General features: G+C 35.0%; 1 pseudogene; it reads right to left on the bottom strand.

Moving 5' to 3' along the window:
- Positions 1 to 632: 632 nt before the first annotated feature.
- LOC101401879 (GTP-binding protein Di-Ras3-like) lies at positions 633 to 1,405 on the bottom strand (annotated as a pseudogene).
- Between the last annotated feature and the right edge of the window lie 21,984 nt (positions 1,406 to 23,389).

Here is a 23,389-nt window from a genome sequence, read left to right as displayed (position 1 = left end):
TTTCTGTCTCTCTTTCTCTCTTTCTCTCTTTTTTTTTGTTGGCATGCTGGAAAGGCTCTATTAAGTCATGGAACTGATACACTTTTTAAAAACTGCTATGTGGATTCTCAAACAATTTTAAATGATTTAGGAAACAATTAGCATGCCCTTAGTAAGCAAATTCCACTTTCACAATTTTCTCTGCCCCCACTCTCAATGATCAGGTATAGAATATTCATTTTTTATCTTGTTTAATATATTTATCTTATAGTCATTTGTCAAAGCTTTTGTTGTGAAAACACAGTTCTTAACAATTAAATATACAATGGAAAGATATGATTAGACTTTTACAGGACTTGAAATCTTTAAAGTAATACACGATAACAGGGTTACAAGAAGCGTGGTGGCACTTTTCAATTTATTTTGATATTTTATTCTCTTTTTCAAACATTTGTTGTAAAGTCTGTCCAAATCGTATTCTTTAAATGCATCATGCTCCTTTTTTTTGCCTCCTCCTCAAATGTCAATGTTTTAACAATTTGAATTCTCTTGCCTAGGAAAAAAGAAAAGTTACAAACTTAGAAGGGACATTTAGTGTACAACCCAACCACAGCACAAAAGTCTAGTTGTACCACAACCATCTAGTTGTACAATCAAACCACAGCACAAAAGTCAGTCATGCACAGGTGACACAGTACACTGGGATTGGTCCATGTTTTCTGTACACCGTAGGAGCGGAAGGTTGGGCTCCTAAGGCCCAGGGCTCGCATGTTGATGCACCTGATGAGCAGCTTCTCGTTTGTCTTGGACATCTGAGATTTCTTCAGGGGAGACTGGAGGCAAGTGGTGCACTCATGGTTTGGAAGCTTGTAGAACAGCTCCTGCAGGTGGACATCTGTTTTGGTGGAGGATTTCATGAAGTCACAATTCTGCTCCATTGCATAGGCAGCTTTCAGTGGCTCTCATCATACTTGTTGCCCACCAGCACAGTAGGGTACTTATGCACGTTGTTGCCTTTGATCCCCAGGATCAGCTCACAGAATGGCTTCGGCTCCTCTAGGGTTTGCTTCTTGGTGACCGAGTAGACCAGGATGAAGGTGTGGCTCCTGGCAATGGTGAGGTGCTGCAGGCCTGGATAGCGGCAGCCAGCAGTGGTGTTGGTGATTGGCAGGGCACCCACACTGTGGTTGCAGCCCAGCACCTGGTGGTAGGTATCTCCAATAGTTGGCCAATACACATCAGGGAAATTGCCGGTGCACCCATGTCTGCACCAGCACACCCTTGTCCATACCAGCAGGCCCCAGCATCACCATGCAGTAATCTTTGATCCTCCTCTTGGGCATGAAGGCATAGATGACAAGCAGGCTTCGCACAGGCTGCAGCCATTGCATCACCGTTCCTTGAAGCTAGAGCAGAAGTTGCCCATTATTGGGAATTGACAGGGAGACAGGTCCACAACTTCTCTGGCACTTAGCCAGCAGTAGAGGCAGCCTTGTGAAGAAAGGAAGCCACTAGATAAAATTCCGCCACTAGATAAAATTCCACCAGCCCCTGGCCCACACACATTCTGCAATAGTTTTTTTTCCCTCCATTATCAGTAATTAATTCCCTTCTATCTGTACTTCAAAAATTTGGGCACAGGAAACATATTAATATGATGTATCTTATTGAAGAATGGGTTTTATTTCATTAGTTAATAAATATGTTATATCAGTTATTGTTTTAGGTGCTGAGAATATAAATTATAAACAAAATACACACTCTGCTCCCTCTTAGAACTTACATTTCAATGGTATCAGCTATAAAATTAAAAAATAAACTATATATTGCACCGTCAGATGCTTTGGAGAAAGATAGAGCAGAGAGGCAGAATAGAGAATTGCACAGTATGGAGGGATATATCATTTGAAAGAAATCACTGAAAAAAAGTAATATTTCAATATTGATGTGAAGGAGGTGAGGGAGGAAGTTTAGCACAGCTGTCTTTGAGAACAGTGTTCCAAGTAAAGAAGAGACAAAGGCCCTACAATTCCTTAGTATGTTGCAGAAGTGGGGAGAAAAGTGTGGCGAGAGAGAGAGAGAAGTTTAAGGTAAAGTAAGAGAGAGATTGAGATGCAAATGACAAATGACATGGGGTGTGAAAAACCTGTGTCAGAATTTTACCTCTATTCCGAGTGAGATGAGAAACTATCAGATGATGATGAAAAGAAAAGTAGTCTCTTACCTGAGAAAGACCAAAGATCATTCACTGTGTAGAAAACATACTGGAGAAGCAAAAGTAGACGCAGATAGACCAATTAGGGAGTTATTATAATAAATCACAGGGAAGAAGATGGGGATCTAGAGAAAGAGATGGGGGCAGGATGAATATAAGGATTGTGGTCTAAGTGAGTTAGGACAAGATAATGACTACAGAGCAAGTCTTTATATATTTTCACACATTTTTGTATTAAGCCAAACGACACTACATTGTCAAATAGGACGAAAAATGGCATAAATATTGTTTCCACTGAAACATGAGATTTCAAAGATGCTTTGAGTTGTATAATGATAGTATGAGGACAGAACTAAATCTCCTATAGATGTGCAAACATCCTCCTTTTCTTGAAAAGTTTGAGAAGCACTTCTATGTAACACTTTTATGGAACAAAGAGTTCTGTTGTGTTATACTGCTTTGATATTTTGGAACTTCTTATATAAATCAGCCCATCATTAGAGAATAATTATAGTTTTCTAAGATTTCTATTCAAAATCATCTAAATTATAGGTTAATATATATAACATATCTGGTTTGAAGTAATTGATTTATACATCAATATTCAAATGGATTTATAGACATTGCCTAGTAGTTTGGTACTAACAAGATTTATAGAAGATCAGACATAGCTATCTTTGGGGGCTATAAGGTTTATATATATATTTTTTGTTGTTGTTGAAGTAACATTGGTTTATAACATTATATAAATTTAGGTGTACATCATTATATGTCGATTTCGATATAGACTACATCGTGTTTGCCTCCCAAAAACTAATTACTACCCATCACCAGGGTACATATGTGCCCAGTCACCCATTTTGCCCTCCTGCCTCCCTCCTTTCCCTCTGGTAACTACCAATCTCATCTCTATATCTCTGTGTTTGTTTGTTGTTGTCATTGTTTGTATCTTCTACTTATGATGAAATCATATGGTATCTGACTTTCTCCATCTGACTTATTTCGCTTAGCATAACACCCTCAAGGTCCATCCATGTTGTCACAAATGGAATATTTCATCTTTCTCATAGCTGAGTAGTTTTCCATTGTGTGTATATACCACACCTTCTGTATCCATTCATCCATTGACGGGCACTTAGGATGATTCCAACTCTTGGTTATTGTGAATAATGCTGTAATAAACATATGAGTGCATATATCTTTACGCATTTGTGTTTCTGTTTTCTTTGGCTAAATGCCCAGGCATGGAATAGGTGGTTCATATGTTTTAAAAAGTCAAAGAAACTTCTGATATTAGTACAGTTTTATAACCAAATATTTTTCCCTTATAAAAAAACTGAAAGCAACAAGGAAAATGAAAACAAATCAAAACAAAACAAAAATCCCCTGTAAGCTCCATTTGCAATAAAATCTAGAGCAGATATAAACATTTGCAGTGGATGTAGTGCTGTGCCACCCAAATCAAATGGAGGTACTCTTTCCTCCAGCTCCTGAGAGTATTCGCTGCTCACAACTCAACTTTCCTAGAATTGACCTCTGCCAAAGGGAGTTGCCTTGCCCAAGTTTATATTCCACTGCATAGCAGTTTAACTGTTCTGTCTGCCAAATCCTACTATTCTGACCTCCTACAGATATTATTCCCCAAAGCACTTTCTAATAAACTTCCTGCATAGAAAACTAGATTTCAGAGTCTGTTTCCTAGGGAACCAACCTAAGGCAGTTGGAACAAGAAGTGGCCTTATGATGCAGGTTCTAAAAACGGATTCAAGAACTTCATTGTCTATTTTCTGCTTGGCAATGGAGTAGGACCTCTTGACTAATGGATGGTGGAATCCTGGTAGCCAATTGCAAGCTGTAGGGTTGCAATTGCTATACTTTAGCTGACAGTGATCTGAAACAAGATACTGATGAAAGAAAATGCTCTGGTAGGTACAATATCTCAGGCATTTGAGAGATTCATGGGAAGGAATAATTATAATGACTGTGAAATTGGATGAGTATTGCTGAAGATTATCAAATTACTAGAGAAAGAAAATGCAAGGCTGAGGGAGATTTAACACCTATTTTAGGTAAAGTATGAAAACCAGAGGATTTCCCTGGTACTGTATAAAGAATTACTCATCTCCAGCAAGTGGAAGGCTGCTCATGACGAGGATCAAGATCAGGATTTAATTTATTGAACAAAAGCTCAACAGAAAGTTGAGTTCTCAACCTCAGCAAATGTGCTGCACTGACTGGGGAGGAGTGGGACACTGAGATTCAGGACGGGACATTCCAGTCAAAGCTTTCAAAAATCTTGAATCCTTAGATCCTCTGTAGAATATGTGGCTGCTAAAGTGACAGTGACCTACTCTCTCTACTCTCTCATTGCTTAAAGAGTATGAAAATGCCTTTGTTTCACAAGGCAAAACATGCCCCCCACTCTCTGGTCTTGGACTCTACCCCAACTTCTCTCCCTTTCACCAGACCAATAATTAGAGTAAGTGTAAAATATAATATGATCAGATATAAGCTGGGCCTGCCACAGGAGGAAAGAAACTATTTACCAAAGGAGTTAAAAGAGCTAACCATCGAGAACCAGCAGGAGCTGGGAGAGAATATGGTACTACATCCTGAGTATAGTATGGAAAGGGAGCTAGAGCATGCAATTTGATAACGTAGAGTTAATTGATATGTGAAAAAGGATTTAACACCCTGATAAGGAAGCAGAAGAGAGTGCTAACATGTTGCTAGGAGGGCTTTCAGATAAAATAATGTAATGGATAAAGTGGTGGCCCATGATGAATGACGTAGAAAGGTCAGAACTACCATTACAGACAATTGAGGAAGGGATCAAAAGGCTTAGATACATGAGCATGTCAGATTGGAAATATTATACAGAAAATCTACTGTACTCGTTTTCTAGGACTACCATCACAAAGAACCACAAACTGGATGGCTTAAACAACAGACACTAATTTTATCACAGTTCTGGTAGAAATCCAAGATCAAAGTGTTAGCAAGGATGGTTTCTTCTGAAGGTGATGAGGGAAAATTTGTTCCATATCTCTCACCTAGCTTCTGGTAGTCTCCTAGAAGTTTTTGGCATTCCTTAGTTTGCAGAAGCATGACCCAAATTGTTGCCTTCATCTTCACATGACATTTTCCCTGTGTGCATACCAGTCTCCAAATTTTCCTTTTTATAAGAACACCAGTTATATTGGATTAGAGGGCCACCCTTCTCCAGTACGATCTCATATTAACTTAACTAATTACGTGTACAATGGCCCTATTTTTAAATAAGGTCATATTCTTAGGTACATGGGGTGAGAACTTCAACATACATATTTTGAGAGGACATATTCAATCCATAACACCTACTATCTGACTATGCACTGTGGGAGGATCCAGAGAACACTCCATTTTCCAATGTGATAAAAGAGATGATAATAAAAGGAGTATAAGCATCACTAAAGAAGAATCAGTGGTGGCCAGGGCTGACAGTAGAAGTAGAACTGGGCTTCCCTTATTCAATGGAATAAGGGAATAGGATCCTGATATAATAAAGATCAAGCAAGAGCATTTAACCATTAGAAGCAAAGTAGGCATAATTATTGTAATGAATCATAGAGTATCCCCCACGGTGCCCTGCCTCTGAGAGGTCATAAATCATTAACAAACCACATAATTTTAGGACCAATATTGCTGGACAGTCAAGTCCATTGTTTAATTTATTTAACTAGTCAAGGATAGAATATCAGAAGGCTGAGGGCAACTCCCCCAATTCAATAGCTGATAATCCCTTGCCTAGTTTTAGGACCTGAGAGAATTTTAAGACTTGGAATTCCTTGACTGAAAGAGAGGCCCATTCTCCTTAAAGAAAGATCTTACAGTACCACAGCAAGTTTATATGTTTCTTCAAAGGGCACTATAGATGCTTATTTTGATTGCCATACGTTGGGAAAAGGGGAATACACAGACATTTTAGAATTATTTGACACAGTTAAAATTGACATAGATACTCAGAAACTTGACGTATCACTTTGTCCACTCTGGGAGCATATAGAGTCCTAGACAAGGTCCACTTTATAAACACAAATTCACCCAGTGGTCATTGCTCTTTCTTAGAATACATCGTTAGAATGTATATATTTATTAGTTGTCAGAACACCCATATTTGTTCCTAATCTTGTAGGTTAAGAAAGCAATCCACAGAGAAGGCCAGATAGAAAACTCGGAACACTTTCCTCATCTCAATCCCCATGTAAAATAGTGCATCAAAAACAATGCCACATACTAGGCAGAATAGCAGAGATTAGTGAATAGCAGAGATTAGTTAGAAACCTAAAGAATGCCAGAGTGGTGGTCCCCATCATACCCCATGTAAATTACCAGACTTGCCCTTACAAAAATCTGATGGAATCTTAGATCATGACTACTGCAAATTCAACCAATTAGCAGCTCCAATTGAAACTATGCATGTATCTTTACTAGAAATTAACATGAATTCAAATAATGCAGTATATGCATTATTTCTTAGCCCAATTATGAAAGAGTATCATTTGTAATTTGCATTTTGTGGGGATAGGCAGCAGTACATATTTAGGGTTTTGCACTAGAGCTATATTAACTTTCATGCCCTCTGTCATAACATAGCTCTAAGGAACACGGACCATCTGGACAATCTACAGAACATCACATTGGCCAACTATGTTGTCGACATCACATTAATCATTCTAAATGAGTAAGGATTGGCAAGTATTTTGAAGACCTTAGTAAGACAATTTCTAGAAAGTTTCAGAGGACTATCACATTGGAGACATTTTTAGGGAACCAGTGATCTGGAGCATGCTTGGACACTCTAAAGTAAAGAATAAATTATTGCCTCCTGCAATTTCCATTACTAAAAAGGAAGCAAAATGTTTAGGCCTCTTTGGGTTCTAGAAGCGGCATATCCATACTTGCTAATTGTCAAGAATTTAGTTAAGCTACCTAATCCATGGGATTGCTGCCTTTGAATCCATTTTGTTTGAGCAAGCAGCCTACAGTGTCCTTAAACTGACACTAGCCCCCCCGTGAAAGCGCAGTGCGCTAGATAGTAGCCCACAGAGTCACAAGCAAGTGTATGAACGTTCCTGATATGACTTTTCCAACAGCCTCCCCACCTCCTGGTGCCTTCCCCTATGCTCCCTTAGATAAGACTCCCGTGTGGCTTACGAAAACCTAACTCTTTTGGTTTGAATTAACCAATCCAGCCTTAGCGTGGGAACCCCAAAGCACTCCACCCACGGACTCTGATAAAGGCATGTTCCCCAGGACCTGACTCTTTTTGTCTGCACTCTGCCTTGACCTCCCCTGAGTGGTCCCTTGAGGCATGCCTCATACTTCCTCCTGGACCCGTGAATAATAAACTTCTCTATTTCACTTCCTCTCGTGGCCTGTTGTTGATCCATGGCACATTATCCGGCACCCTGCATTCCACTTATTAAGTGTTAATTTGACAAATTCATAATAGTCCCAATATTGCTCTGTCCCATTTACTGAATGATATAAAAGGCTACCATGGTTGGATGGAGTCAACAGTAGGAAAGAGCTCTGCATCAGGGGTAGCCCTGCCAATGGAGCCATATGACCCACCAGACCATATGGTACTAGAGATATCTATGATGGGAAGACATGCTGTGCAGACTTTTTGACAAGCCCAGTAGAAGAATCACAAGGTAGACTCCTAGAGGTCTAGAGGAAGGCCATGCCATGTGTAACAGAGAAATTTACATCTTTCCAAATTCAGCTCCTGGCATATGCTACTGGGCCCTAGTAGACATGACACCTAAACGTGAGATATGAAAGGTACGCATGGCCAGAGCCACCCTCATGAGATTCTCTCAGTTCCACTGTTATCAAGTTGAGTTTTTTTCAATAGCAATCTAAATGGAAGTTATACATCCAGAGTCAGGCATGAGCAGTATATGAGATCATAGTTAAATTTCTTATTTATGTCTCCTCCACCAGCAATGAAAGACATCAATGCTTGACAAGAATTATGAGTTAGAGTCATGATAATATGAATTTAGCAGTCAGACAGAATGAGATAAATTCCTGATAACTTCAAGCTCTGAGAATAACTTGGTTTATTATGTTACCTAATATACCCTTAATTTCTTCATGTGTAAAATGAATATTTAAATGGTCATCTCATATATGATGAAGATAAAATAACATAATCCACGCAAAGTATCTAGCATAAAATAATCATTCATTAAATACTATTAATAGTTTATAATAGTAAATTATTTAAAGGTTAAACTAAAGAAGAAAAAAAATTGCTTACATTTGCTAAAATTAGACTTCCAAACTCCTAAGAATTACAGCTAATTGGGTAGTTAGGGAGGAAAAAAAAAGGCAAACAAAATTTTTATGTAGCTAGAATGTCGTTGGTGTGAGAAAATATATTCTCTCTCTCTCCTTCTATTTCTGCAAAACAATATTTAGCTAGGACAGTGTCTCAGGTCTTTTTCAGAAATATTTACTTCCTAAAAAAAGATGAGAAAGTGCTCTCATTAATTAAAAATTTCAGGCATACAAAATTCCATTAATGTTAAGTATTAATTTATGTCTGACTCGCTCCTATATTTTTATTTTTATATACTTTGTTTTCATTCATCAATTTTGTATTTATTTTTACAATACAACTTGCACTCATGAACCTACCATCTACACAAGAAGAACTAGAATGTTACCAAAATCCTTCAGCTATTTCTATGTTCCTCTCCATCTCATCCTCCTGCCTCCCTTCCAGAGGCAACCACTATCCTGGATTAGATGTGTTTTATTTCTATGACTTCTAAAGTTATGTTTCATTTTTGGTTGCTTGTTTTGTTGTTTTTTAAATGGTTAACAACTCTGATGTGATTTATTTTCTTCCTGCTCTAGGGATGTTTGAAGAAAGTTAACCCCTGGTCAGCTTCCTTATGGAATCATCTGAAGGTAGGTATCCATGGAAAAAGTTTAGCTGGGATTTCTATATCCTGATCGATGAGTTGTTTATTGTACAGCTGTGAACTTGAGGTGCACTAAAACATGGGAGCACAGCCCACACCCCTCCAGGTGCTTGTGAATTGTCAAGTATTTAAGCTTAGGCAACCGAGACTTTTTAGCTTTCCTGTCCTCATGACTCATGTGTCAGCTCTTGTTATCCTCCTGCACAAACAAAATCCATCTTATATGATATTTGGGGACATCAGAAGTTGTATGTGGGTTATTAAAACTTCTGAGATCCTGCTGCTGTGAATGATGCCATACATTTTCTTAAAGGTAAGTAAACCTTGCAGTGGATTCCCTGACTATGTCCAGTGAGTTTGCTTAACAATCCAATCTAGAAACTCTGGTGGCCATATAATGCCTTACATTATTATTATTTGGGTTGGTAAATATTATAAAAATAATTTGCATTGTTCTGTCAACATTGTATTACTACAACTCGTATAGGTCGATGTATCTATCTACAATGCATTCATTTGTATTGCTTTATAATATACTAGTGTGTGTGTAAATAAACAAATGTATATAAGTATATACATTGTACACTATATGTATGTAATATATATATATATACACACACATCTATTTAGAGAGAGAGAGAAGAGAGCATTGTATATTTACACAGAGATAGTTATCTATCTATCTGCAATGGACATTTGAGTTGATTACATACAGTACTGCTATGAAGAATAATTTGCGTGTTTTCAGAAATCTAGATACTTAAGTTTCTATTATGTATATATCCAGGAGTAGAATAACTGGATTTTAAGGTGTATAAATATTGAAGTTTTCTAGATATAGAAAATTGTCTTTCAAAGCTGTTTTAACTATAATACTGATAGTACCACAAGAATTATATTTACCATCATTCTCTTCAACACTTCATCTAGTTGGGCATCATAAGTATGCAAATCAAATGGGTGAAAAGTGATACTTCATGTTTTTTCTTCTTTTTTTTTTTTTTAGGAAGATTGGCTGTGAGCTAACATCTGTTGCCAATCTTCCTCTTTTTTCTCCCCAAAGCCGCAGTACATAGTTGTATATCCTAATTGTAGGTCCTTCTAGTTCTTCTATGTGGGATGCCACATCAGCATGGCTTGATGAGTGGTGAGGAGGTCCATGCCCAGGATCTGAACCAGCAAACCCCAGGCCACTGAAGCTGAGCGTGTGAACTTAACCACTATGCCACTGGACTGGCCCCATCATTTTTGTTTTTACTTCACATTTCCATGATTACTAGTATGATTGGGCTTTGCTTCATTACTTTATTGGCTGTCTACTTTTCCTCTTTAATGAATTGCTTGGTCATCTTGTTTGTATATTTTATTATAAAGCTATTGCTTCTCAGCCTTTTGGCTAAGACCAAATGTATTTTATTATCCAGCTGATTGTTCTTTTTTGTTGGTTTTTAGAATTCCTCCGTATATATTTGAGACTAATCCTTTATTACAGGTATACAGAATTTTTTTTTTCAATTTTTGGCTTGTCTTTTCACTTCCTTTATGGTGTCTTCTTATTAAACAGATATTCTTTATTAAATGAAATTATGCTCATTGATCTTTTCCTTACTGATAGAGATTTTTGTGACTTATGAAATACTTAACCTCAAGGTCCTAAAAATTCTCTCTTAGATAGTCTTCTACATTTTATTTTTCCTTTTACTTTTCTTTTTTTCCATTGAGGAAGATTAGCCCTGAGCTAAGATCTCCACCAATCTTCCTCTACTTTACGTATGGGTTGCCGCCACAGCATTGCTGATAAGTGGTGTAGGTCTGTGCCCGGGTCGGAACTCGCAAACCCAGACTGCTGAAGTGGAATGCACCAAACTTAACCACTAAGCCACATGGCTGGCCCCTTTCCTCTTCCTTTTGACATTTAATTTCTCTATCAATCTGGAGTTAGATTTTTTGTATGAGATAAATAAGGGCTTTTTTTTCAATTTTACCATATTGCTACTAAATTTTTACAGCTCCATTTATTGAACAGAAACTCCTTTCACATTGATCTGCTGTTTATTCTTGGTCAGATATCCAAGTTCTATATATGTAAGATTTTAACTCTGGGTTCTCTATAATATTCCACTGATCAATATTTCAATCCACGTGACAATATCACATGTTTTAATGACTAGAGTTTCATGATTGTTTGAATATGAATAGATATTAAGTTTTATCAAATGTGATTTCTGTAGTAACTGAGATTAACATGTTTTCTCTTTAAGGAATTAATTTAAAAAATTAAAGATTTTCTAGTATTAAACTATCCTTGTATTTTTTAGTAAACAAATTTGATTACATTGTATTAACTTTGTTATCAAGTTGGACAATTATAACTTATATGTTTATTACCATGATTATATATATATGAGCTTGCAATTTCTTTAAGATCCTTGCTGTCCTCAGTCACTGGCTGGGAGCAGGCAGTGGCCTCAGGAAAAAACTGCACCAGCTAGAGTCACTAGTCAACCATGCTACTGCAATAGGAGAGCTGAGAGGAGAATTTTCATACCTGCCACAGTATAAGTAGAGATTTATAAATTTCATTGTATTTTTTAAATAATTAGCTACTGGCTTCATTCATTGAGTTTTCTCTACTGCTTGTTGATTCTTTATTTCATTGATTTCTCATTATTATTATTTTTTATTTCTACTTATGTTAGCTTTAATATTTTCTAGATTCTTAGGGGAAAACATAAATAATTGCTTTCACATCTTTCTCCTTTTAAATATAAGCAGTTAAATCTATAAATTTCTCTCTATTCACTGCATTAGTTGCTTCCCACAAGTTATGACATGGTGCAATTTTTTTTTTTTTTTTTTTTGTGAGGAAGATTGACCCAGAGCTAACAGCTGTTGCCAATCTTCCTCTTTTTGCTTGAGGAAGATTATCACTGAGCTAACACCTGTGCCAATCTTCCTCAATTTTGTATGTGGGATGCTGCCACAGCATGGCTCGATGAGTGGTGTGTAGGTCTGCACTGGGGATCCTAACCTGAGAACGCCAGGCCACAGAAACAGAGTGTACAAACTTAAACACTACCCTACTGGCCCAGCCCCTGACATGGTGTATTTTAAACATCATTCAGTTCAAAGTATATTTTTATTTCCCATTTGAAATATGAATTATTAAAAATAAAATTGTTTATTTTGGGTTATGGTAGATATCTTTTGTTATTGATTTTTAATTTAATTCTATTGTGATAAAAACTAAATTCTCCATATAATTTCTAACTTTTGATATTATTAAGGCTTGTTTTATAGCTTATGGTCCATACTGGTTGCCATACAACATGCACTTGAAAATAACGTTTTCTAAAGTTGCTAGATATATGGATGTTTGAATACTGTTTTCCATCAGTTACTGTCAATCTATCTGTTTCTTTAAATGTAAATAAAATTAAACAAAATACGTATCTCTTTTAAACAGCGTTAAAGTCTTACTATTTTATCCATAATAAAAATCTCTGCCTCTTAACTGAATTTTTATTCTATTAATATCTAATGCTATTGGCTTTGTGTCAATTTTGCTAGTCATTGTTTTCTATTTGTCTTCCTTATTTTTTCATTAGTCCTCAATTTCTGCTTTTTTTCTCATCATTTGGAACTTTTATAGAATTCCATTTTAATTTCTCTATTGGCTTTTTTAAAAAACAGTTCTATTCAGATATTATTGAGATACAATGAATTTCACATATGTAATAATTTTGACATATGTATACAGCTGTGAAACTATCACCAAAATCAAGATAACTATATCCAACAACCTGAAATGTTTCCCAGTTGCCCTTTATAATTCTGCTCTCTTATCTCTCCAGACACTCATTTCCTGAGGCAAACATTGATCTACTTTCTGACACCATATATTACTTTGAATTTCCTGGAATTTTATATAAATGGAAACATACAGTATATATTCTTTTTTGTCTTGTTTTGTTTATTAGGACTGGCTTGTTTTACTCAGTATTATTTTGTGCTTCATCCCTGTTGTGGAGTGTGTTCATAGTTCATTCCTTTTATTTGCTGAGCAGTACTCTTGTGGTATATGGCTACACCAGAGTTTGCTTGTTATTCACCTGTTATTGGAAATTTGACTTGTTTACAGTTTTAGCCTTCTATAAGTAAAGCTGCTATGAATATTTATGTGAAATATTTGTATGGACTTATGTTTTCCTTTCTCTTGGAGAAATAACTAGTATGTAATGGCTAAATGGTACAATAGTTGTATGATTAGCTTTTTAAGAAACTGCCGAACTGTTTTCCAAAGTGGTTATACCATGTTACATTCTTGCCAGTTGTGTATGAGCATTACAGTTCCTCCAAATCCTTGCCACTGGTATAGTCAGTCTTTTTTAATTTTAGACATTCTAAAAGGTAAGGAGTGGTATCTCTTTGTGGGTTTAATCTCCATTTTTCTTATTGCTAATGATATTGAGCATATTTTCCTGTGAATATTTGCATCCATATGTCTTCTATAATAAAATTTCTATTCAAATCTTTCGTTCATCTTTTTTTAATTGGGTGATTTGCTTCTTTTTACTGAGTAGCAACAGGTCTTTAAATATTTTAAGTACATGTGCTTTATCAGATATGTAACTTACAAATATATTCTCCCAGCTTGTGGCCTGCTTTTCATTCTCTTAACAATGTCTTTCGAAGAGAAGAAGGTTTCATTTATTTTTTATGAAATCCAGTTTATCAATTTATTCTCTTATAAATCATGCTTTTGGTATCATAGCTAAAAGAACTTTATCTAGCCAAAATCACAAAGGTTTTCTTCTATGTTTTGTTCTAGAAGTTTTATATGTGTGTGTGTGTGTGTGTGTGTGTGTGTGTATATATTTTTTTTTTTTGGTGAGGAAGATTAGCCCTGAGCTAACATCCGATGCCAATCCTCTTTTGGCTGAGGAAGACTGGCTCTGGGCTAACATCCATGCCCATCTTCCTCTATTTTACAAGCCACAGCATGGCGTCGTTGTGCGCCTGGGACCCGGACCCATGAATCCTGGGCCACCAAAGTGGAGCACGTGCACTTAACTGCTACACCACTGGGCTGGCCCCTGGAAGTTTTATATTTTTAAATTTTGCATTTAGATCTATGATCAAATTTGAGTTACTATCTATACTATGATGCAACATACAGATTGAAACTTTTTTATTTTGCATATGACTATCCAATTGTTCCAACCCTATTCATTTAAAAAGATCATCCAATCTCCACTGAATTGCATTTGCACCTTGTTTAAAATCAGTATTCTATTATGCGTTTTTCTATTACCTGACTCTCTGTTCTATTCCATTGGACTGTTTGTCTAACTTGACACCAATACCACAGTATTTTGATTACTTAGTTTTGTAGTAAGGCGTAAAGTTAGACAATGTTGGTACTCCAACTTGGTCAATCGGTGTGTAATATGAAATATGTACCTAGAATAGTCAAAACAACATTTTTTCTGTTACTGCTTTTAAAACAGATGTTTTATCTTTGACTTTTAAGAGGTTGAATCTAATTTTGAGTAAGTACAAGCTTTCAAAAAATGTTTAGCTTTCTTGCTGTTCATTGAACATCTAAATATAAAATTTATACCTTATATCAAATCTGTTAATATTTTGGTATTTAATAAATGATTATCTTCCCTATCCTTTTCCTTCTTTCTTCTAAGAGAAGAATTGTTAGTCTTTGTTAACAAAGAGTTAACAAAGTTCTTAAACTCTTTCATAATGTCCAACAGTTCTGTAGTTCTGTTTATATTTTTTAATATTGTACTCTGTTTCTCAAATTGGATAGTATCTATTAAACTATCTTTAAGTTCACTGACTGTCCACCATCATCACAAATCTCTTCTTGAATCTATGCAATAATTTTTTTCAAATTTTTCTATTTTAAGAATTTCTATTTTTATTTATAGTTTTATTTCTCTTTTGAGATATCCTATCTTTTTATTCCTTGAGAATGTATTTTAAAAATATTTTTATTTTACGTTATACTCATTTGAATCATTGTGAGTTGTTTATATTAACTGTCTTTTCTCTTTAGAGAGGACTCCATTACATTGTTCTTCAAATGTCACATTATTTTGGATTGTATCTCAGATACTTTAAATTTTATGTTATGGAGACTCTAAATTCTATTTTCTTCTAATTAGCGATGTTTCTTTTGTTTTAGCAGGCAACTAACTTTGTTGGACATAAACTACAAACTCTATTTCTTAGGAAACAGTGCCAAGCTTCAGATTTCTTGTCTTTAACTGAGATTCCTTGAGTTTCTTCTGCACGTGTGTGCTTCAGGAATCAGCAGAAATTTTGTCAGCAGAATTTGGAATCCATTCCATGGTGCTTTCTATTTTTGTATGCTCCTGCATCTCCAGTGGCCATTGTTGCTCCAAATCAGTACTCTGACTCCTATGGACAGACAGCTTGCAGTTTTTCCATCCCATCACTCTCCAGTGACTGTAGAATATTTATTATTATTACTGATAATAAACATCTCTCATCTTAGAAGCAATGAAAGGGGCACTTACTTTTTATATATCTCCTGCTCTGAAAGTGAAATCCCTATAACAGAATGTAACTGCTTCTCTTCAGTCTCTACTGCCTTCACATAATTGCTTTTTCTATTGTGCCCAGAAATTATAGATGATATTTATGGAGGAGTCAGTCCAGCGGATACTACACAACTATTACTGGAAGAGAAAGTCACAATAGCCTACCTTAGACATTTAATTTATGAAAGTGACTCAACTCCAAACTTTCCTTCACACACACACACACACAAACACACACACACACACATTGCATCTTTTGATTCTGATGTTTGTCTTTACCCTCAACAGTTAGATACTCCTAATATGATTTAAAAACAAAAATAAAAACAACAAAAAATACCAACCAAACAAAAACTTTTAAAATTGTATCTTCTTGCATCTTAGGCCATTTGGGGAATATTTTCTTTTTCTTCATGTATGTTCTTTAGCAGTTCATTTAGAGCACACTTTTCAGTGATAAATTTTATGTATTGTAAATATTTTTATGTTGCATTTAGTTTATTATTTTATTTTATTGTGGTAAGAACACAACGTAGGCTTTATTTTCAACAAATTTTAAGTGTTATGTTGTTAACTATAGGCACAATGTTGTATAGCAGCCTTTTTACATCTTACTGGCCTATGTAACTGAAAATTTACATCTATCCACAATGAATTGCATTTATTTTTGAAAGATGCTTTTGCTGGATACACAATTATAAATTAAACATTGTTTTTATGTCCTCACTTTGTAGACATTATTCCATTACCTTTGGCTTCCATTGTATTTTTTTTTGTTGCCACACATTCTGTCATTGTAACGATATTGTTTCTAACTAATTATGCCTTTTCTTCTGACTGATTTCAAAATCTTCCCTGTCTCAAGCGATCTTTAGTTTCGGAAGACTTAGAAAACAAGAATTTATGATTACTATTTATTTTGTGATATGATATTTTCCTTGGATCTGTATATTCACATTTTTCATCAGTCTGGAAAATCCATAACCATTATTTCTTTAGTTTTTTCCTCTCCATTTTCTCACTTGTTTTCCCGGTGACACATCAGATTTCCTTCCTTTCTTTCTTTCCTTTTCTCTTCCTTCCTTCCTTCCTTCCCTCCTTCCTTCCTTTCTCTTTCTTTCTTCCTTCCTTCCTTTGCTTCCTTCCTTCCTTCTCTCTCTCTCTTTCTTTCTTTCTTTTTCTTTTTTATCTTTTATGTTTTTGATATCCTCATTTCTTTATGCTGCTTTATGGATGAATTTTTCATGTATTTCTTCCAGATCATCAGTTCTCTCTTCAGCTTTTTCACTCATCCATTGATTTTTTTCACCAGCTATGTAGTGCGTTTCTAGAAATTCCATTTGTTTGCTTTTGCAAACAAATAATGCCTCGTCATTATTGACCCTTTCTCAGTATATGATTGACTTTGTAACTTCATTATTCTTTTAAACATTTTATAAATAGCAATTTTATTTTCTGATCATGAGACATACAGCATCTGTCATCTTTCAACTTTCAATATATTGTAAATACTTTCTGCTATCTCTCATTTATAGTATCTTGACTTCACCAAAGTTTGTTGATATTTTGGAAGTTGTGTGTATTTAGATTCTTTTTCATGGGCCTAAAATGCATCTTATGAGACACAGAATGAATATGCCTATCCGTTTGATATGTCTTGGCCATTTGATTTCTTTTCTCTAGTTGTTTGTTGATAAAGTGACAGAGTGTCAGTTCTGAGCCTAGGTCTTTAAAGAGCACCATAAGTTTCTATTTGCTTTCTTATACTTTACTGTTGCCACAATAAGAACACTCCTCATGTGTCTTACAGATTCCAGAGAGTGAGAGTCACAAAGAATAATGATGCCCCAACTTATTCCCAGAACTGATGCTTAACGCAAAGCCATGATAGTCAACATGTAGACCCAAAACCTGTAGCAGAGTTTTCCCAGCTGATCAACTTTCCAGTAGGCATGATAATAAACATCTATCTTTATGCTGAGTTTTGAATTACTTTTGTTTGCATCATTAGTAACTGATACTCAGGATATCCAAAATAGTGTCCTCTCTATGGTGTCCTCAATCTTTTTTTCCTAAAACAATGGCCACCAAATGTACAATAAAGGCTATCATGTGCACTCAATGTGGTCTCTGATATGTGATGTACTTCTCATTGACACTGGTGGAATCAAAATATTCTCCCCAACTTTACTGTAATTCAACACTTAACCTCATCTAGACTTCTTTGAAATTTAGGAAATTCTGCCTTTTTCCTGGGGTTCTTTATACTAATTCACAGCTTATTTTTGTTCTACAAGAGTGAATTTGAGGATCATTTGTGTTTCTAACATAGTCTTCTATCTCTCCAAATTTCCTGGATATATTGCATTCCACTAATCACTCCTCATTCTTTCTAAAGCTCCTTACTGCATGTTAAGTGGAAAGGGGGACGCTAGGAAAAGTTAGAATAAAATATCTCCCCTGAATTTGCCTTCCTACCTGAGTGTTTCTCAGTAATGCTATTATATAAGAACTTTGTAATGATTTGAATAAAACTAGACTACAATTAAAAAATATCTGAAGAAAGGAATCTTTAAAAATTGTTATGCATATATACACAAAGATATATAATTTTATTTTATTCTATTTACATATACTTTTATAATTATTTACTTACAGTTTATAAGAATGGAAATATCTTACTTTATTTTAATATAAATGGCAGTTTGAAGTCTCTGTGTCATCTTAGAATCCTCAGAATTTTATGTTTAACATCTTTTTATATGTACACAACTTTAATTCCAAGATATTATTCTGATGTGAGTATTCTAATTTCACAGTCTGCATGTTGGAGAAAGTCTATCTCTATCATAGCAGGAATCATCTCAGTTTTGTTATTTGTTTGTATTTAATTTAGGGCAGTCTTTCCAGGAGCCCTAATTTTATTTCAACATTTTCAAATGCAAGAATACTAAGTATCACAGCTAATCATTTGAAACGGATGGAAATTTATCTTTCTTGTGTGATTTGAGGGCAACTCAGTGAGCTAATACAGAATTTTTTTATAAAAAAAGAAAATGCTAAAATAGAAAGTTTCACTTCTTTTTACCAAAATTAATTTTTAATATTCAATTTAAAATGCCCTGATGGTTAATAGAACTGTATTCAAGAAGAGGTAGTGAAGAGGAAGCTGCATTATGTTTTACTTAATTATAATAATGGGACCATCAAATCATGAAAATTTCTATATGGTTAATGGAAAAAATCTAAATGCTTCATTCAAAAATTGGGCCTGTGTAATATTCTAATGAGCTTAGGATAACACCAAACATACCTAGTTGTATGTAGATCTTCCTAATTACCTAGGAGGAGATTGTCTTCATCATGAACATAAACATCTAGAATCCACAAATTATAATACTGTTGCCATTTAAATATACGTGTCTCTGTGACATGCCTATGGGTTAATTTTTGCTGATGAGTTTATCACTCTGAATTCATTGCATTGCAGTGAATTCCTATAGGCAAGCACCTGGAAGTAATTACCTGAAAAACTTAACTGTATGCACAGGTATGGCTTAGGAGAGCAAAAATGAGCTTTAGCTCATGCAAAATTCAACAGCTTGCCTACTGTGTTGCATTTCTGAGTTAAGTGAAAATCATCACACTGAACTTTCAGGATCTAACTAAAGCAAATCTACAAAATTCAAGCTGGTTTCCTTGCCCATAAATATTTTTAATCTTCATGCTCTGTCTACATAACTAAGACCGGTTTCTAAGATGAAATATAATTTTAGAGAGGGGAAATAAGGTCCTCTACCCTGTGATGTGGAATTAAGTTCTGACAAGATTTTATGATTTTCTGGCTTATACTTAACTTCTCCAAAATAATTAAATTCCCATATTGTAGCACTTTTATTATAATTAATAGTAACACACAAATGACTTAGTAGAGTACAGGTACATTGTAAAAATGTTCAATTATTTCGACAATTGTCGTCATCTGCATCATTGTATCCACTATAAACTTTTTTATTATCATCAAAGTGTTGCTTACTTCAGGGTGTTTCTATCCATGAAACTTATTCTCCTCAATTAAACCTACATATGCATTATACTTTCAAGATTTGCTAAGAAGAGCAAGAACCTTAATGCTTTAAAAAAATGTTACTGAAATAATTCAAATTGTAAATCACCCTCAGCTTTTATTAAGCATTATATACCAACATTACATTTATTTGAGAAAATTTTGATTTCAGGAGATAATCTTCATTGGATGAAGCCAATACTAATATTTCAACATTGTTGTGGCATATTGCTAAATGTATGTCAATGGTTTATTAATCAACCACAATTTTTTTTTTTTTGTGAGGAAGATTAGCCCTGAGCTAACATCTGATGCCAATCCTCCTCTTTTTTCTGAGGAAGACTGGCCCTGAGCTAACATCTGTGCCCATCTTCCTCTACTTTATATGGGACGCCGCCACAGCATGGCTTGACAAGCGGTGCGTCGGTGCGCGCCCGGGATCCAAACCTGCGAACCCCGGGTCGCTGCAGCAGAGCATGCGCACTTAACCACTTGCGCCACCGGGCTGGCCCCTCAACCACAATTTTTTGAGCTCTGATTTAGCTTAATTTGAAATCAGGTATGAAAATGGTACACACATATATAAACTTAATTTATTAGAAATTGTAATAAAAAATGCCTGCAATCTCAGTTAATATCTTAACTGTAGAAATTTCCCACTGTTCTTGAACCTTCACAGTGATTACAGTTCATCCACCCTTATTTATTGATCAATAAAATATAATTTTAAATCTGTTTATTTTTTACTTTTCTGAAAGTCTGTATTTTATTTTTCTTGATTATTTTCTTCTTTAGGTTTATGTTCTCAGGATTCTTCTATCGTTAACAACAAAAACGTTTCCTTAGTAAATTAAACTTACGAATAAGTGGTTTAGCAACAGAACATTGAATAGCAAAGAGAACTGAATGAAGATCTAGATACCTGGTCTCAGAAAGAGCAGGAACTAACCCAGGTCCATTGATCTCAGCAAAAACAATATGTGGAATGGCTCTTCAGTGCTGTGCCGTCAGACAAGCCAGCATTAAGTGCCTTCTGTCTTTGAAGTCTCAGCTCATGTTAAAGTTTTCAGGAAAAAGTATGTGATTGTGCTTTCTTGGATCACATGCTACTTCTTATGGTCATTGAGTTGATGTTATTTAGATGGGATTTGGAATTTAGAGTTGATGCTGGAATGATTAAGACGGTTGTTGATGCTGGGATGGGATAAACGTATTTTGAACATGGGAAGGACATGGATTTGGGGGGCCGAGGTAAGACTCTTATGGGTTGAATTGGGTCTCCCCAGAATTATATGTTGAAGTCTTAACCCGAGTACCTCAGACTATGACCTTCTTTAGAAATTGAGTCATTGCACATTTGATTAGTTAAGATGGGGTCACCGTGATGGTGAGCCCCTAATCCAACAAAACTGGTGTCCTTATAGAAAGCAGAAATTTGGGCTCAGAGATGCACACAGGGAGGACATCATGTGAAGATGAAGGCAGAGGTGGGGATGATGCTTTTGCATGCCAAAGAACACCAAAGATTGCCAGAAAACTACCATAAGCTATGTGAGAAGCATGGAAAAGATGCTCTCTCACAGCTCTCACAAAGAACCAAACTTGTTGACTCCTTGATATTGGACCTCTAGCCTCCAGATCTGGAAACAATAGATTTCTATTGTTTAAGCCACCCAGTTTGCGGTACTTTTGTTATGGCAATCATAGCATCTAATACAACTATAATGACTTTTCCTTTTAGAAAGTAATTTCAATAACTATTTAGAAAAGCTTATCTTTGAGTATGATGTTAGCTGTGGGTTTTTCATAATATCCTTTATTATATTGAGGAAGTTCCCTTCCATTTCTAATTTTTTGAGCACTTTTATCATGGAAGTGTATTTTATTATGAAAGTGGATTTTGTCAAATGTCCTTTCTGCATCAACTGAGATGATGTGGGTTCTTTTTGCTATTGTTGTTCTATTAATATGGCATATTACATTGATTAATTTTCTTATATTGAGCCACTATTGCATTTCTGTAATAAATTTCGCCTAGTAATGGCGTAAAATCCTTTTAACATAGTGTTGGATTCAGGTTTGCCAAATTTTGTTGAGGATCTTAGCATCTATATTCATAAGGGATATTGGTCTGTAATTTTCTTTTCTTGTGTTGTCTTTCCTCACAGAATGAGTTAGGAAATGTTCCTTCCTTTTCAATTTTGTGGAAGAATTTGAGAGATATTGGCGTTAGTTAATCTTTAATGTTTGAAAGAATTCACCAGTGAAGCTGACTGGTCCTGGACTTTTCTTTGTTGGGACGTTGTTGTTTACTAATTCAATCTCTTTATTTGTCATAATTCTGTTGAGATATTTATTTCTTCTTGAATCAGTTTAGGTAACTTATGTATTTCAAGGAATTTGTACATTTCTTTTGGATTATCTAATTTGTTGGTATACAGTTGTTCATAGTTTTCTCTTATAAACCTTTTTACTACTGTAAGTTTAGTAGTAATGTCCCTCCTTTTATTTCTGATTTTAATTATTTATGTCTTCTTTCTGTTTATCTTTGTCAATCTACCTAAATGTATCTTTATTTTCTTTAACTTTTTAAAGAACCAACTTTTGGTTTTATTGAATCTCTTCATTGCTTTTCTATTTTTTTATTTCACTTATCTCTCCTCAAATCTTTATTATACCCTTCCTTCTGCTCACTTTGGGTTTAGTTCACTCTTCTTTTTCTAGTTTCTTAAAGATAAGATTAGATTATTGATTTGAGATCTTTCTTCTTAATGTAGGTGTTTCCCACTGTAAATATTCCTTTGAACACTGATTCTCCTCCATCTCACAAGTTTTGGTATATTGTGTTTTTGTTTTCAATTGTCTCTAAGTATTTTATAATTTCCCTTGTAATTTCTTTTGGATTTATTGGTTATTAAGATTTTGTGGTTTAATTTCCACATATTTGTGATTTTTCCAGTTTTCCTTCTATTGTTTATTTCTAGCTTCATTCGACTGTAGTAGGAGAAGATACTTTGTATGATCTCAACCTTTTTAAATTTATTGAGACTTGTTCTTTGGCCTAACATATGGTCAATTTGGAGAATGTTACAAACGTACGTGAGAAGAACATATATTCTACTGCTGTTGGATAGAGTGTTCTATATATATTTATTAAGTCATGTTTGTTTATAGTGTTGTTCAAGTCCTCTCCTTTCGTATTGATCTTCTCTCTACATATTCTATCCATTATTGAAAGTGGTGTATTGAAATCTCCAACTGTTGTTGTAGAACTAGTTGTCTCTTCCTTTAAATCTGTAAATGTTTGCTTCATGTATTTTGGGACTCTTGTTTGCTTCATAAATGTTTATAATTATTTTATCTTCTAGATGAATTGACCCTTTTACTAGTATATAATGTCCTTCTTTGTTTCTTTTAACAGTTTTTGACTTAAAGTCTATTTTGTCTGATATTATTATAGCCACCCAGCTTTCTTTTGGTTACTATTTGCTTAGAACATCTTTTTCCATCTTTCACTTTCATTCTATTTGTCTTTGGATCTAAAGCGAGTTATTTGTAGATAGCATAT

This window comes from Ceratotherium simum, chromosome 27 (assembly GCF_057802395.1).
Source record: "Ceratotherium simum simum isolate JZ-2026a chromosome 27, ASM5780239v1, whole genome shotgun sequence".
Taxonomy (NCBI): Eukaryota; Metazoa; Chordata; class Mammalia; order Perissodactyla; family Rhinocerotidae; genus Ceratotherium; species Ceratotherium simum.
Note: the sequence above shows the minus strand (reverse complement) of the source record. Positions and strands in the feature narration are given on the sequence as shown.